The sequence below is a fragment of the Grammomys surdaster genome, unplaced genomic scaffold (genome assembly GCF_004785775.1).
Source record: "Grammomys surdaster isolate TR1022 unplaced genomic scaffold, NIH_TR_1.0 191, whole genome shotgun sequence".
Classification (NCBI taxonomy): Eukaryota; Metazoa; Chordata; class Mammalia; order Rodentia; family Muridae; genus Grammomys; species Grammomys surdaster.
Genome location: NW_021604636.1, coordinates 1,830,867 through 1,844,839, shown reverse-complemented (window position 1 = coordinate 1,844,839; position 13,973 = coordinate 1,830,867). Strand labels below are relative to the sequence as shown.

At 39.2% G+C, this 13,973-nt stretch overlaps 1 protein-coding gene and 1 non-coding gene across 2 annotated transcripts in view; one reads left to right on the top strand and one right to left on the bottom strand.

Moving 5' to 3' along the window:
- Positions 1 to 232: 232 nt before the first annotated feature.
- Positions 233 to 362, bottom strand: LOC114622825. The gene has a single exon (XR_003711681.1). It is a non-coding gene; the product is annotated as a small nucleolar RNA SNORA17 (small nucleolar RNA).
- Positions 363 to 6,528: 6,166 nt separating this feature from the next.
- Csrnp3 (cysteine and serine rich nuclear protein 3) overlaps positions 6,529 to 13,973 on the top strand; it is a 176,260-nt gene continuing 168,815 nt past the window's right edge. The window contains exon 1 of the mRNA XM_028769252.1: positions 6,529 to 6,597. The gene's annotated coding sequence lies outside the window, so the exon portion shown is untranslated. The remainder of the gene's footprint in view (positions 6,598 to 13,973) is intronic.

Below are 13,973 nucleotides of genomic sequence, written 5' to 3'. Positions count from 1 at the left end.
CACTTACTTGTTCCTCATAGAGGCAACAGGGGTCTCTGAGTATCTGAGGTTGTCTCAGGTGTGTTATGCTCTGCTCATGCATTAAGGCACCAGGCAAGGGTCATCTCAGGCATGCTTTTTCCTTGCCCCCCCTAGGCCTGCACAGCACCTGAATGATGGTTACCTCAAGCTAGTTCCTTGTCCAGGTCTAATAGTTCTGGTCTGGTTATCATCGCAGGCTCTTTTTTCAGGAAATGTTAAGACACTCATCATTCAGACATTCATAGGTCAGAATATTGAGGGTAGGTATAGACTCTTTCCTCTCTGCCATCTACTGATATACATGTGACACAGCATAGACCTGCAATGCTTCTACAGGCATTTGTTTTTAAGATTGTTTTTAAGCCTATGATGGAGGCAGACTGATTCGTCACTTAAAGCAGCAGTCCACGCTGTGTTCACAATCAGGAAGAAGAGAATGATGAATACTTATGTTCAGCTCACTTCTTCCAATTTGTACACTCCAGAATCTTAGCCAAGGGACTGAGGCCACCCACAATGGGCAGGTCTTCCCAATTTAACACATTTAATCAAGACAATCTCTCATAGGTATGTTAATAGGTGTGTTAAGAAGTCCGTCTCCAATGCCTCATCTCTCATCAAATCAATAACTGAGATTAATCATCACTCAATCTTATTTGTGTTAATTTTGGATTCTAGTCATCACTATTATCGATGATCTCCCTTTTGATACACAATAAGCTAGGACTTACCTCCAGGGCAGCAAACACAACTGCTGAGATCCACCTCTATCTAAGAGGTAGCACTACCCACAGACTATTCAACATACTAATTTATTATTGTTTAAATATAATTTGTCTTCAGTGAAATGTAAACTTTAAATCAGTGACTTGGCAATACTATTATAGTATTTTAGTACACAGAACACTGTCATCATACAAAAATGCCAGGTAGTTTTGAATTCATACTTTTAGAAGAACATGGTAGATAAGTAGATTCTTATGAATTTATATCAGTACTTATGAAGTTCTGTGAAATGTTTATGACTGTTAGAGTTTCCACACAGGGCCATGGATCTCGTAGGACTCCTGAGAAGTTACAGCAATATGTGAGGTGTCTTGGTCAGTTGAATCAAATTTGATCCTTTGCTTCTTCAAATGTAGCTACTGAATCAAATCTTGTGTGTTGGTAAGGCTGAGAGGCTTTATCAGCTTTTGTTTTGGTATTTACAGGAATCTTAGTTTCAAAGACCTCTCCCCCCAAACCTCCTCTTTCCATTCACTCAGCAGATTTCAATAGTACATTTGAATTGTTACAATATAAGATCATGCTCAGTCAGCTAGATAGAAGGAACTTAGTCTAAGCCATACCATATATTCTTCCTGGGTACTCCTTATATAGTGTAGAGCTCTTGCGCACTGCAGTTCAGTGTAGGAAGCTAACCAGTTAATTCATGTAATCTAGATGCATTTCCCATGACAAGCTGCCCGATTGTGGATTTTCTTGAATGTTGGCCATTCTTTTACTTTTTCATTATTTCTATGTTCCCTTGTTTAAACCATGGCTACTTAACCATCAGAGGTTTTGTATGTTCTGTCAAGAGAGATTTTTTGTTTTTTAAAATCACTCAGACATATTTCAGATCAGTTTACCTGGCTTCTGGGAAGCTAGGCAATGTGCAGGCAGACCCTCATGGTCATCTCAAAGTCCAACTGTCACTGCTCCTCAGGAAGCCAGCTCCCACTAACAATGCAGCTCCACCATTCTGTTCAGTCAGTTCCTCTTAGCATTGTCAAACTGGTGTTCTAAAGAGACTCCTGGCAGCAGAGCCAGATCTCTGCAAACTGAAGAGTCAGTCTGGTGCTAGATGCTGTTGGCCTAAGTATATAGGAAACATGCAACTTATCTCCATTTATTTTCTGCCATTCATTTTTACAGCTACTGTAGTCAATAGTAGTCAAGCAGTTCAAGGCCAGGTACTGCTCACCTTCAGTTGGCAAAAAAATAAAGGTCAAATTCAATGGCTGACAACAATGCTTCTCTACTTAAAGGAGCATGTGACTCACTGGAGCATCTTCTTAAAATGTAGTTTACTGTGGCCCTGGTTAATGACTAAGACTACATGGATTAGAACCGGCTTCCAGAGGCTTTCCACAGCAACGTCAAGGTCCAATATAAGGTACAGCCTTCATTTAGAAATGCTGGTTCACATGGATTTTCATCTCCTTAAACTGATTTATCTTGGGTACTCTGTCACAGGATAAAAAGTTGACTAAAACATCCTATTGGGTGTGAGGTGAATCTCATAAGTATTTTAAAGGTCATTTCCTTGATTATTTCCTTGATTGCAGAACAGTTTTCCAAATATTGTTGGTCATTTTTACATCTTAGAAGAAATGTCTACTCCAGCCTCTGCAAATTTGTTTTAGTAGGTTGATTTTCCACTACCAGTTGATAGTTTTACGTATTAACCCTTGAGGAGCCTAGTCCACTTTCAGTGCTGTAATCATTTCTTACATGCTGACAATTTCCAAATGAGATCTATACCCTTAGACCTGCCAATGAGTCAACTACAAAGTAACCTGATAGGTTATCTCTCTGCTGATGAAATGAGACAATTCAAGCTAGATTAGAATATATTAGATCTTGGTTTATTGGGAAGCTGTTCTTGGACGAGTTCACTGGCCTCAAGGACTGAGGTCAAAGGAGTCATTTCCATGGTAAGGAAGAGGGGGAGGGGGGAAGGAGAAAGGGAGGGAAGGAGAGAGATAGACAGAGACAGAGACGGAGACAGAGAGGCAGAATGACAGAGAATCTGAGCAAAATGTCTGGATTTTATAAGAAAGAGCCTCTGGGGGAAGAGCTGCCCAGCCCCTGGGCTGGAAAGTTCAGGGTTGCCAGCAGGGTGTGCCAGGTAGGAATTGAGGGATGCTGAGAGAACCTGCAGGCCTGGTCTGTTTTGATATGCAAATATGCATCTCAGTCCTTTGTCCAGGGTCTGAAATCAAACCAAATCATCACAATAGGAGAGTTTACATCTAAGGCACATTTATCTGTCACTTCCTGTTTATAATAGGTCACATTAAAGTCGGCAAGGGAACTTGCTTTAAGTGGTGAGCCACAACCTCTTCAAATGCAGATTTAGTCTGGGTGAGGCCCTAGACCCACACACACCCGCCCCTAAGGTGGTTTCTACTTAAGCCAAGCTAAAGAGATAGGTGGAGTAGTAACACTTTTCCTTCCTTGAGTTCCCGCCCCCTGGTGCCTTCTCTCACAGAGGCTCAGCCCTGTAGCCTTGAAAGTCAGCCCACTTCTCTGAATTGCTCAGGAAGGCACCACACTTTCTTCTCTTCTATGTCTTTTCTAAACATGCTTTTGCTAAACATGGGCTTCCCTAACACTTTAGGCTTCACCCTCCCTAAAGTAAGCCTCCCTCCCTCCCTCACCATGTGCTACTAGCTTGCTACATAGCTGACCTCTATGCTTGCTGAGCTCAAACAGTATGGCTTTCCCTCTTCTCTCCTCCACTCTCCGTTCTGAGCAGCTGCTGAGAGTTACAGCTCTCCTGGCTTGGGTTGTTTGTTTGTTTGTTTTGTTTATTTCTTTTATACTCTAATAATATTTACTTAAGAACTTGGGGGGGGTCCCAATTTCTCTGGTATCATCTATGGACCTCAAAGATATCCCTCAAAGTTTCAGTAGACATAACCTCCAGAAAAGTCTCACACATCAATTTCAAATAATCATATAACCAAAGTAAAATCAGTCCACTTTTTCCTAAGGCTTGCGTGGCCTGATAGATACTGTTCAACAATGATTAATGAAAACTCTAGCTCTCACTTCACAGGAATACGTGAGATGGTATATTTTAGAGCCAAATGTGAGTGCCCAAGGCCTAGCAAGATGGATTTGTGTTCAGCCAAATACTATGCTCTAAAGCATAGCAAATTTACAAGCTTTTTAAAAAAATAGAAATAGAACAAAGAAGACTATAAAGTAATATACTTTTCAAATATATCAGTAGATACAGCGAGTGAGTGAGTTACAGCAAAGTGGAGGAAAATCAGTGTTTCTCAACTTTCTTAATGCTGCAATCCTCATGCTGGGGTGACCCCAAACAATAAATGATTTCATTGCTCTTTCATAACTGCAGTTTTCCCTCCATTATGAACTGTAGCATAAATATCTGGTATGTAGAATATCTGATGCCCTGTAGGGGTCGGGACCCACAGGTTGAGAACCATTGTTTTAGCTGTCATGCATGTATCAGCGTTGTTGGCTTTTTGGTTGGTGGAAACAAGAGGTTTGCTAATCCAGTCCAAAAGATTTACCCAGAGTTTACAGAAGATGCCAGGTTATGCACAACGGAGGGCAGTAAATGATATTTAAGGGGCAAAAAATGCCCTGAGATAACATGGTTCTGAACTTGCAACATTCCAACCATTCTGCATGTCTGATGTTCTAATTGGTCAATTAGCCTTTGCAGACATAGCTTCTTTACATGAAATATATTCATCCTTGTGTACACTGACCTAATATCCAGCTCCAGGGCAATCCTATGTAAAGTCTCCTTCAAGTTAAGTGACCAGCTACTTCCTTTTGGTCTCTGTACCATTATCCCTTGACTATCCAACTTGTGTCCTCAGGCTAGTTATTTCCTCACATAAAAAGGACTCCTTTTCTTCCTCTTGATTTTATTCCCATAAAGTCATTGAACTAAGAAACTGCAGAACAAAGACCATAGATATCTCTATACTTCCATGTTGGACACTGCGTGAGAGAAAACCCGTCAGCTTGAAGGATGGGAATGCAGCTCAGTGGTCAAGAGTTTGCAGCTCTTCTACAGGATTTTCAGCTCCCAGCAACGACCTCAGATAGCTCACAACATACAAGTCCAACTCTGGTAGATTCCACCTAGAGCCTACACACACATACACACACACACACAGACACACACAGACACACACACACAGAGATATACACACACATACACGCATACACACACAGAGATACACACACACATACACGCTCACACAGACACACAGACACACACACAGACACACAGATACACACACACACAGATATACACACATACACGCACACACACACACACAGATACACACACACACACACATACGTAAATAAAAATGCATCAATAAACAAAACAACCACTAATGCATGTCTCCTCAAGACATCTAATCAAGACTCTCTTAGACTATCTAATCAAATGACCATAATCAGCAGCGAGTGTTACATTTTATATTAGTTGTGTGTGTGTGCGTGTGCGTGTGCGTGTGTGTGTGTGTGTGTTCCCATTCCTTGGCACTGGTACAGAGGTCAGAATCCAACTTTCAAGAAGTCTTTGTCTCTTTCTACCACATCAAACCAAGGGATTGAACTCAGCTTGTCAGGTTTTGGGGGCAAGAGCCTTTGCCCACCGAACTCTCTCCCTGATCCAATTAGTACCATTTTAAATACAAAGAATACCGGTTTGTTTTATTGAGGCCTGTTGTTTGTTCACTTAATTAGCTTTCTTGGCTATTCGTGATATCACTGGCCTTTAATCCCAGCACTTAGCAGGCAGAGGCAGGCAGGTCTCTAAAAGTTTGAGGCCAGCTTGGTGCATTAAGTGAGTTCCAGGCTAGCCACAGCTACTTAGTGAGACCTCATTTAAAGCAATTTTCCTCCTTGAAGCTGCACATGAATTTGCTTTGCTGTCTTAAATAAATCTAATCTGATGTTTTCCTCAATTGTTCTTTTATTCATGCTATGCCTTTCAGTTCAGAAATGAAATGATTTTGCCCAGGGTTATTAGAGCAAAATTAGAGTCCAATTAGTCACTTTGAGACGTTGCAACCAAGTGGCTGATTCCTCTTTAATCTTAACAAGCTCCAATATTCACAAATTAATGCCGGTATCTAAGCAATCTGAAGTTGTACAAACCACACAACTCTAAAATATTTGAATATTCTTCTACTCTGTTTGAAAAAATGTGTATTCTGCTGATCTGGCCCCAGAACTATGAATAGCAACACTGCCAAGCAGAGGTTGTCATGTCACTAGTAAGAGATGTCATGTTTGATTCATTTCGATTGGATCCCTTTGAAAAGACAATATTGATGGTCAGTCTTTTTCTCTGCCCATAATTCAAAATGTACAATGAGGACGTGCATTTTTTTCCTCTGAAGTAAAAAAAAAAAAATCAGTGAGGTGAGGGGAAACAGGCAATTTACCCTAGGCTTTCCTTGGTGTTTGCTTTGATTTATGGTGGGCAAGACATAGATTAACCCCGATTTCCTACATCCAAAACAAGACTTTTGACTCCAGCTGGCTGTTGCCTGAAATATTTTTCTTCTCTGTTCGTCTCTCCATATTTCTTTTTTTTTTCTCCCACTGCCTTCCTCCCTCTGCTGCAGGGATTTGTCCTCTAAAAGCTCGGGTGGGAGGGAGCAAGGACTGGGAGCAGGCAGGCAGCAAGAGCTGGAGGACGCCAGGATCTGGCTTTTGTTATTGGTTGGCTGCGGCCTGATGGATGGGCGGAGTGAGCTCTTCTCAGTGTGTTCTGCGGGAGCCCAAGTACAGAGACCATATTTACAGGTAAGAGCAAAAAACAAAACAAAACAAAAAAAATACGAAAAGGAATTTTCTTTTCGGTTTTTCTTTTCTTCTTCCTTCCTTCTTTCTTTCCTTCCTTCCTTCCCTTTTTTTTTTCTTAAAGGGAAATGCTCGGTTCTAGTAGAAGCATCTCAGGAGTGTGGTAATCCTGAAGGCGCTTCCCGAAACTGGTCCCTCGCTTGACTCCGGGAAGCCTTGATGAGCAGCTCCTTGTGTTTGCAAAACCCTTTCCCGATTTAAATACAAAAACCGCACAAAAACACGAGGGACATGTCTTTTCCTGGTTAGCCATCTAAGCAAACGTCACTGAGCACAACGGACGGATAAAATCGTGTGTCTTTGTGTGTGTGTGTGTGTGTGTGTGTGTGTGATATCAAGGCTTGTGTTCATGGAAACCAAAGGACGTATGAGAAAAGCTTGATAGATTCCACAGGTCCTGAGAAAATGGAGCCTTCTCTGAATATATTGGATTCAGTGTGGGGTCTTTATATTTACCACCCAGCAACGAGCTTAATAATTTTTTTTTAAGTTTACGGCTTCTTTTAGCCTAGACTTTGAATGAACGGTCTATTTGCATGTAAGCCTTCTTCTCTCTATGCTTCTCATACCCTGAGTAGCTGCAGCGTTTGTCAGCAAATGTGAAGCTTACGTGTGGTGATGAAGTAAAGATCTACGGATAGCTGTCAACAAGCACGGGACGGTTTTCTCTTTAAAAGCACAGAAGTCTAATTGGGAAAGATGAGACTTTGCTGAGAAAAGTAGTGTCTGACCGACAAGTTTCATTTATGCATCAGACAGGTCAAGGTTAAGAAATTCCACGACACATTGCTAGCAAAAGCCTCACGGCAGTTGTTAGTACGCCTAAAGTTTTGACTTTACCAGTTGCTTATAATGCCTGAAACTGTGTTTTATTTTATAAAAACCAGGAAAGATTTTTTTTAGCAGCAAAGACTAAATGACATATTTATAGTAATAAGGATGGTAAAATAATTTTATTCCACAACATTAGCTCCTCTGTTGATTATATTTCATAAAATCATTTAATCCTGAGAGGAAATCATTACCTTTGAGTTCTTAAAAAATAGTACAGTCGTGGACACATTGGCATCCAGTTAATACCTGTTGACTGGGGTAAAGCAAAGTCATAATAGTGATGTAAATATTTTGATGCCTTTGAATGAACTGAAACTTACTAAGAATGACTGTAGTTTATAAAAAAAAATTGGTCTTATTTTTGCTTTGATTTGAAAGATGGATGGTACAAACCTTTGAATAAGGTACAAATATAACAAATTCTTAAATTAATGGTAAAGAAATACTGCTGGATAGTGGGTAAAGATTATTCAAGCTAACGAATACCTCCTTTGAACTTCCTAAATATGCTTACTATCTTTAAACGCTCAGATGTTATGTTGATCTCTCCTATGGTTTGTTTTGAACCATTTCTGGTTTTCAAAAATCATGACATAATGCTAAGATTTCAATGTGTTTTAAATTGTTGATATTTTTCTTTAAAACTAATTTTGGTTTTTTTCAAACAAAACGATGATTGCAATTAATTCGAGTTTCCCACCCCCATGGAACCTAAGGTGGTATGCAAATCTAAATAAATATTCAGCTGCTGGAATGTGGCAGAGACAATAAATCAATGCAGTGACTTTTTTTTTTTTTAAGGAATTATAAATTCTGAACAAAGCTACCTCTAGGAATGAAGAGGGATTGATGAAAATTAGAGAGCGGAGTTCCACATGGTTTTAAATTATTCTGTTGCCTTGGAAACCAGCTGCTGCAGATGCATTTTGCTTTCTTTAGCTAAAAATATCATCCTTTTAATAATCACTAAGGGAAAGGCTCTGAATAAAAGCAGAGTGTATTGTTGTTGCTTCTTATAATTTCCTTAATGGCTCACATATTTTGGATGGAAAGTAGATAAATCCTTTCTCCATCAGCATTTCCTATCAGACAGTGGCAGATGTCTGCAAGGCTTATGGGGGGAAAAAAAGGAGACAACTCTGGCAGTTTCTACTGCAGTCTGCGGGGGTAGAGGGGGAGTGTGTGTGTGTGTGTGTGTGTGTGTCTGTGTTGTACTGGAGGCAAAAGAGAGGAAAAGGCATGAAAGATGATACAGGCAAATGAGAACCTTCCAAAGCTCTTCAGTCAGAGATGACAAGGCTATTTGTTTTCTTCTGGTGCAGCCGGTTTTCAGATGTAAATATAGGTTTGTAGTTGGTTTTCAGATGTAAATATAGGTTTGTTTGGTCTTCCTCCGTATATATAGTGTTTGATTTCATTTTTTTTCTCCCCAGGTTGCAGAAGTTAGCAATGTACTGAGTAAGTTGAAAATTGAAAAATATTTTTAATGTATTGTTAAACTAAAAAGAATTAAAAAAAAAATTAAATGCATGTTCAGGTCATGACTAGTGAGAAATAAAATTGGGTTTGGACACAATGGAATAAGGACAATTCTAACTCAAGGCCCAGACCACATTTTACTAATTCAGTCATTAACTTACCTTGATATTCTATCTAGTGAATAAAAGACTATCTATTCTAGCAAACTAAAGAAATTGTTTTAATATTAAGGTAATTTATTTTAAATTTCATACATTTTTATGTGTGCACATATATATTTGAAATGTTTTTCTTTGTTTGAAGTAAAGCGTTTGTTTCATATGGCTTTTCTTTATAAGGAAAAAAAAACCCAACACAATTATCATCCTATTTTGCTCTAGGCAATTTCTCGAATTAAAATATTTTCATTATGTGTGCTTTGAAGACAGCACTGCCATCGTGAGCATTTCTTTCCTGTTCACTAAGAAGGGATACCATATAATGCTTGCGTTTTGCTTATTGTTGTAATGCAAATGAGGCTCTCACTTCTGTTATCTCTTTACTGCTTGCTTAAATATCGTTGATATGGAATACTTTATTTTCATAATAATAATCTCAGCCGGTTAGACTTAGGGTGAGCAGTGTAGCAGACACAGAGCTACATGCTTAGAATACGTGCTAAAATATTTAATATCTATCCAGTACATTGTGTGCAGTGAAATTCAATGAGAGCATCCCTGCGTTGCTTTTCTGGGGGGCCCAAGGATATTATTTACTTTTTCTCAAATAATGTGAATAAATGTTTTCAGCATAAATGCTGATGACATTGAAAAGCACAGTAACAAGACAGAAAGACCAAGAGATGGTCATGTGACCCATGCAAAGTACCTCATTATCAAGCACAGTCAAAGTATACCTCAAGTTCCTGAAGATTGTGTTCCAAATATACGTATTTGCAGCGTTAAATAATGTAAAAGTACAGTTTATTACTTATATCTATTAAGTTTCATGTATCTTTATTTTCCAAAAATGGCTTGCTACTTTTGTAGATGCTTTTTCACAGGCCTCTCAAGTCTCATAAAATACACTAAGGAAAATTAATATTTAATAGCTTCCTCCATAACACAGGTAGACGACTTTACGTCTGTAATGGAAATATGCTAGTTTGGTAAATGAACCCCGTTTCTGGAAATGAAGAGCTGGGATTTACAAGTGTAATAACTTCAGGGTAAGAAAGCTTGAGGCAGATTTTTCCAGTTACATATATGTTATATACATCAAGTGATCCAGGCAAATAAAAACTCACATTGTCATCCATCTACTACCTGGTGCCATAATTCAAAAACGTTATCAATTAGATGATATTTTTGCTTTCTTCTATATTAGTACCTGCTATTTAATGTAGGAGTTATATAGGAAGAAAAAGTGATTCCATACAAAGCAATTACTGCTCTTTAGTTATACTTTCATGCATCCAGAAGCAGGATGTGGGGTTTGCTATCAAGGCAATGATAGCATTTGGAGAAACCACAAATCTCAGTCAGTGGGTAGGACATTATATTTCTCAGTCAGTTGTTTAGATTTCAAAAATGGGCTAAATAGTTTGACTTAAGAGTTGTTGAATGTCCAGATTGTGAAGACACAGACTCTGTGTAAGATTTCAAACATTTTATTCAAGGTACGATTATCCTGATGGGTATCTGCAATGTATATTAGCATGGATATCATGGACAGGAGAGGAACTTTATGGACATTAATATCATCATTTAAAGTTTAGATAAGATGGGATAGGGGAGATGGCTCGGTGGTTAAAATGTTTCCTATGTAAGCAAGAGGCCTGAAGTTTGGAGTTCCAGAACCCATGCAAATATCTGGTGGGCACAGCATTACCTCAGTCCCTGCAGTTCCAGTCTGGGAAGGCCAAAATGTGGGTCCCAGCAGGTTATAGACTCTATACCTATCTGCAACTTCTAAGTTGGACTGAGAGACACTGCCCTCAAAGCAGAAAAGAAAGAGTGATAAAGGAAAAGTCCCAATATCAACCCCAGGCTTCCAACACCCAGGCACATATACGTGTATGCACATCTTCACAATGGGTTACCACACATGTGAGAATGCATTTACATGCCTGCATAGCATACGCATGTGCATATGAAGAAAGGGAGATACCAGCCCTGTTATATATTTCTCAATAGCCTTTATGTTGAGTATTCCAGTTTAACACAATAGTTCAAAACAGTCAAGAAACATGGTGCACATAACACATTTCTGTGAGCTTTTTCCTGATTCATTTTTACATGAATTAAAGATGAAATTAACTTAAAAGAAAAACAACAAATGCTTTTCAGCAAAATTTTGTATTTTAATCAATATTCAACACAAAACTTTTAAAAAATATTATTTTTTTTTGTAATGTGTATTTTAGGCTCCATTCCCTAGAAGCATGGGACTTACTCATAGAGATATCTTCTTAAAGTGTTCCTGATGTTTCATTTGTGGAGAAGCTAAGACACAGAAAGTTTATTCTTGAGGCATGGAGGGAAACTAAGCCTTTGCCCGTACAAAATTATGATAGTCAAAAGCTATGTGTTTATATTAAATACAGGATGGGTTCTATTAAAGACTGTGTAAAAGAGAATTGAAGTTGAGGAGGGCTTTGGAAGAATGTAAAAAAAAAAAAGTATGACTGTTCAGATCTCATGAGCATAACCAAACTTTAGAATTGCATGGAATTCTGCACTGAAACCTTCTCTGGCTCACAGTGGGGCTGGTGGGCTTGACTTGCTGTCGCTATTTCCTTCACGTTTCTAAGCTCAACAACAGGGTCAGAAATATATTGAGTTTTCTTTTATAACAAGTGTCCAAACAGTTCCTTGCTGCCATGTTGTGCCATCCACCATAAGTATTTAATAAATGAAACAATTCCCTAAGCATCAGGAGGCATAAATATATTTGTAAATATCTTCCTTCCTTCCTTCCTTCCTTCCTTCCTTCCTTCCTTCCTTCCTTCCTTCTTTCTTTCTTTCTTTTTTTCTTCCTTCCTTCCTTCTTTCTTTCTTTCTTTCTTTCTTTCTTTCTTTCTTTCTTTCTTTCTTTCTTTCTTTCTTTTCCTTAGGCTAGCCATTAAGAGTCATCATGTTCCAGGAAATTCTAGCTGTGGTGAAATAAACCTAGCAGGACAAAGGAATTCTCTGAAAGCTTTGTTTTTGTTCTGTTTTCTTTCCCCTAAGTCACAGTAATCCTTGTTTTATGTCATCAAGATTTCCTTATTTTAGCTTATAAACCTCAAGTTTTATACTGTTTACTTACTGTGATGCCCAACCCACCTAGGGCCCCACAGAAGCCATGTAGTTCTCAGTGTCAAACGAGAAGCTGAGCTTCGAGACTCTTAGCATTTCCTATCTTTGGAGATGATTACACAATATCCAAGTGAGGCTCTGGAGAGGGATGCCCCCTTCTTGTCTTGCCCAGTCTAGACTATTCTCTTAGTGTGGTCATTGCATCCGTCCTCTGCCCTCTGTAGGTTTCTCAAAACCATCTAAGTTGTAATTGCCAGTGACAGAGGTTTTCCTCTGCCCCCACATCAGTGCCTTACACAATGCCTGATAGGCAATGTGTGTTGCAAATTGTGTTGCTGACTGAATGAATGAAGTGAAGGATGGTCTCCGCCAGCCAGCCACCTAGCTTCCTCTAACTCCTCAGTGCCTATATTCTCTGATGGTCCTTCTCTTTCACGTACTACTTCAGGAATGCCCTCGAATGTGACAAGATGCATATCAGAAATGTTATGAACTCAGACAAAATTTCACATTGCAGTTTTTTTTTTATTGTCTAAGCTGCACTTGAGTTTTCCCGTGTTAATGAGGGATTTCATCTGCATACATTCCCCATTTCATGCCTCTCTGCTTTGTTTCATTATAATGCAGCAGTCGGCCCTCCATATTAGCTGGTCTCAGATTCAACCACAGATAGGTTGAATACATAAGGGGGAAAATGGCGTGTGCTCCTTAAGCACAAGAGTGTAACAGCTATGATCACCATGTTTTTATGGTGTTTGACACTATACAGACTGCAGAGCTCATCTATCATGAACTATGGAAGGGCACAAGTATGCTATGTTGAATCCTGAATATTTCCACAGACATGAACATTTGTCAATTTTAATACAGAGAGGGTTTCTTGGAACCATTTCCTTACAATACTTAGGAGTGACTTCTACTTTATATATATACGGTCATTGAGAACATCTTATGTTCAACTGATAGATTAGTTGCAAATTAATGTAATTAAATCATATTAATCTGTAAGTATTAATATTGATGTTTAAAACATAGTGTGTATTTAAGCCATCTCTTTTACATATTGGGGTCAATGAGTCCTACTTGGTTATGCTAAAGCTGTCCAGTAGCAAGTGATTAAAGCTAAAATTGTAGGGGCTTGGGTGTGGCTTAGTGAAAGAGTACTTGCTTAGCTTGGAGGAGATCTTGGGATAGACTCCCAGGGCTGAACAAACAAACAAACAAACAAACAAAAAAACAGAAAAACAAGCAACCAGAACCCCACACACTGTTCAGAAACCCTTTTACTCTACCCCTGATTGTCTGCCAATTGTGTTGTGCTCTGGGGAACAATCCTGAGGCAAAATGTGCAACAAGTCACAGTGCTGGGTTAGTGACAAAGAAACCAAGGATAGGTGTTTTCACATTGAGAACCAGTGTGTCATTTACTGAATCTTAACACACCTCAAGGTAAAGATGAGGGGGCAATACAGGGGAGTGGAAGCCTTTTGATAGAATTCCAATCATATCCAGGTAGAAACGATCACAGGAAAAACAGCGAAGAAAGGAGAGCAGGGCAGGAGAGACAGGAGGAGAAGGGGATAAAGAGCACACACACACACACACACACACACACAGAGAGAGAGAGAGAGAAAGAGAGAGAGAGAGAGAGAGAGACAGAGAGAGAGACAGAGAGAGAGATAGAGAGAGAGACAGAGAGAGAGACAGAGAGAGAGACAGAGAGACAGA